Source organism: Carya illinoinensis, chromosome 12 (assembly GCF_018687715.1).
Source record: "Carya illinoinensis cultivar Pawnee chromosome 12, C.illinoinensisPawnee_v1, whole genome shotgun sequence".
In the NCBI taxonomy this organism is placed as follows: domain Eukaryota; kingdom Viridiplantae; phylum Streptophyta; class Magnoliopsida; order Fagales; family Juglandaceae; genus Carya; species Carya illinoinensis.
This window is the reverse complement of record NC_056763.1, coordinates 5,388,203-5,391,853: the sequence shown is the minus strand read 5'-3', so window position 1 is coordinate 5,391,853 and position 3,651 is coordinate 5,388,203. Positions and strand designations below refer to the sequence as shown.

General features: G+C 38.0%; 1 non-coding gene across 1 annotated transcript; it reads left to right on the top strand.

Moving 5' to 3' along the window:
• Positions 1 to 319: 319 nt before the first annotated feature.
• LOC122290585 lies at positions 320 to 427 on the top strand. Its single transcript, XR_006236448.1, has one exon. It is a non-coding gene; the product is annotated as a small nucleolar RNA R71 (small nucleolar RNA).
• The last annotated feature ends 3,224 nt before the right edge of the window (positions 428 to 3,651 follow it).

Below are 3,651 nucleotides of genomic sequence, written 5' to 3'. Positions count from 1 at the left end.
GTGTGTTGGCTTTAAGTCTTTATTCTTCAACACCTCTAGCTCCCTAGTGAGCATCTCAACCTTAGCCTTTAGGTTATCTTCTTCCCTGAGATGGTAAATTCCACCACCATTTAGGTTTCCTGCAGGTTGTGACCTATTTGTGCTCTCAGTAGCACTAGGTCCAGTCCAAGTGTGAGCTTTTTCAGCAAGCTCATTGAGGTATTCTATGGCCTCATCAGGATCTTTCTGTAAGAACTCACCATTACACATCATCTCCACAAATTGACACTCTCTAGGTGTAAGTCCCTCATAAAAATAGCTCACTAAGCGCCAATTGTCATACCCATGGTGAGGACACATACTCAATAGCTCCTTAAATCTCTCCCAAGACTGATACAAAGTCTCACTGTCCTTTTGTACAAAGGTGGAGATTTGCCTTTTTAAAGCATTGGTCTTATGTTGGGGAAAGTATTTATTAAAGAAGACCTGAGTCATCTCATTCCATGACCCAATAGATCGTGGTCTCAATGAGTATAGCCAACTCTTAGCTCTATCTTTCGAAGAGAAAGGAAAGAACTTAAGTCTCACAATGTCATCAGTTGCATTTTGACTATGAAAAGTCGCAACTACTTCCTCAAACTCCCTAATGTGCACATATGGATTTTCATTTTCCAAGCCATGAAAAGTAGGGAGTAACTGTATCATCCCTGTTTTAAAATCCAATTGGCGAATATTAGCTGGAAACATGATGGATGATGCCATGATGGTGTGGCTATGCGTGTAGGGTGGAGGTAATCCTGAAGGGTCGTAGTGGGTTGATCTTCGTGTTCACTCATTTTCTCAGAATTAGAAGAATTATCAAACAAATGATCAGAAAAATTAAACTCTGACTCTAACATAGGTCTACAAGCAAACTGACCCAAGGCGTCTCTATACCTGTGCATGCAAGGTAGAGAAAAACCCAACACTAAAAAAAACTACAAAAAGAAAAAGCAAATAAAAAAAAAAGATGCAGCAAGCTAAAATAGGGAACGAAGTTACCGCCTTTACAAACTGTTGAAAAGAAAAACTATCTCACAATTCTTCTACCGTCTCCCCGGCAACAGCGCCAAAATTTGATTACGCCCAAAGAATAACGCGATAGTTGTAGCACAGCTTTGGGTGTCGATTCCACAGGGAGACAAATTAAAAGAATAGCAAGAGGAACAAAGAAACTAAAGAAAAAATATTAAATAAGTAATAGAGAACAAAGATTAATTTTAAATGTAAATTCAAGTGAAGCAAAGTGATTAACAGAAAAAGTACTCAAATTTGACAAACAGTAGAGCGTCAGAAATCCCTTGCACAAATCTGGTATTTTAATTATTCTTAATTCATTGGATAACTCAATTAGGAACTCAATTCCTACAATTCCCAATCGGAAGGTATAGATTTATAAACCAGACTTAAATCAAATGTAACCCTTTGAAAAAACATTCACCACTTTTAAAAAACGTGAATTACTACCCCTATTGATAAAATCCAATGACGACAATATACTCAGGAAGTGATATTGCAGTAAAAAACTAAATCAATATAGATAAATAATTGATCCAAACATAATCAAAGAACTAATCCATTCAATAGAAAAAGCATGACTGAATCCATAAACACAATAAATTCTATGATTATTCGGATAAGAAAACATCAACGATGAATTGAGAATGGTAAAACAAAAGAGTTTTAGCAATTGAAAATCAAATACATGAATTAACAATAAATTAGAAATACCATCTAATGTGCAAGTTCATCCCTAACCCTACTTGAGAATTTAGTTACCCATAAATATAATGGACAACAAAAATCTCTAGAGAAAACTGAAGCGAACGGTGGCCATGGAAGTGATTTTCTCCCCTCTTCAGATCTGCCTCTTGTGCCTCTTCCTCCCCTCCATTTCGTGCTAATGATATGCTTATATAGGGTAAGAAAGAAACCCTAATGTCCTCTTGATTTCCGCATAAAAAATCGCCTAAATTTTAGGACTTATCTTGGCAGCCACGTACAGCCTTCAGGAGTTCGAATTTGGAAATCCTTATTAGAGACAAAGTTATAGCCCTTTAAGATAAATTTCCAATGCATTAAGAATCGCATCAATCTGATATATGAGTAAATCGATACAGTCAAAAGACTAAAGTATGTCCAGACTGTCTCCTATCGAATTTTAGACTTGGACTTCTTGTGGTTTCATTTTGTGATTTTTTTTCTTTTTCTTTTCTTCCAAATTGCTCTCAAACTCCATGAATGTCCTCCTTTGAATTTGACTGGGCTTGACTTGCTCTTTTATAAACTCTGAAATTAGACATAAAAAAACTGCTTAGGAGTATCCCAACGTAAATAGAAATTCAATTTAAGAATACACATTAAGTCCTATGATTTGTATTCACATTTTAGCATTTTAGTCTAATAATAGGGTATATAAAATGCACTTTCACACACTCATCAAATACCATGTGAGCAAAGGCTCAAGATGAAGAAAGCAATAAGAGAAACAACCGTCAGCTTGGGTGAGCAATGAGCAGGGCGGCCAAAGGGATGTGCGTTCTACTCGTATGAGTAAAGGATGGGTGAACGATACACAAGTTGGGCAAATCTAGAAGAAGACAATGGCATTCAGGCAAGCAATGGGTAAGCAACAACATGAGTGAGCAAGGTTAAAGCACGAAAGCATTATGAGAGAGTAACAGACGGTGTAGTACGATAATTGGAGTGCTTAGAGATAACTTAGGAGTGCATAGAAATTATCAGGTAATCTCTCAACGCCTATAATCCAATGACAAACGTTCTACTAGAGGCATGGGAAAAAGAAGAGTATGGACTCAAATGCCATGTGTCTGACCATGCAGTCGAGCTTAACGCCATGTGGACAATGTACATAGGCGGCACAATGAGCTCCTATTTTTAAGGTGAACTTTAGGGGCATGTAGGACTTGTCCCATCGATCTACTCAATTTCTACCACTCCTCAATCCAACGTATACTTGGATGAACAAGTTTCATAGATTTCCATCAGCCAATCATAGACGAGATGCTAGAGCCGTGAGAAGACAGGACTATCGATATATGAGATACTTTGTCGTCAGCCTCCATCTCACGCTTGGGATCTCCAAGACTCACACTCTCTCTCTTTCTCTCCCCTCCCTCTCGTCTGATCTAAACATCAAGGATGAGGCTAAACTTGCATTCTCACGACTTGAGACATCAAATTCTTCATCGAGCAAGGAGGCTAGCACCTTCAATGCAACACTCAACATTAACTCATTGTTGAGGTAGGTTCATTCCTACAACAACGCTAGTAATATGGGGTAATATGTCTATGGGTATGTTTAGGGTGGTCATCTTCTACATTTCAGTCTCTTTCTCTCATGATTTTCCCGCCTGCATATTTTCTACTAAGAGTTATTGATTGCTTTGATGTTACTCTTTCAAAGTACTTACTTTTCAATTTTAAGAGGAGTTCTGGGTGTGTGATTGGATCACGACCCCCTAGTTGAGATGGGACATTATCTCGATGAAGTTTATTTGGTTATTCGGGACCGTCTAAGAATTGAGTAACATATTTGGACTGTCGCTGGGTGATAATAGGATCAGGCGAGATGGTAACGCGCTCTCGAGTAAACATTGTTGCTTCTTTGTT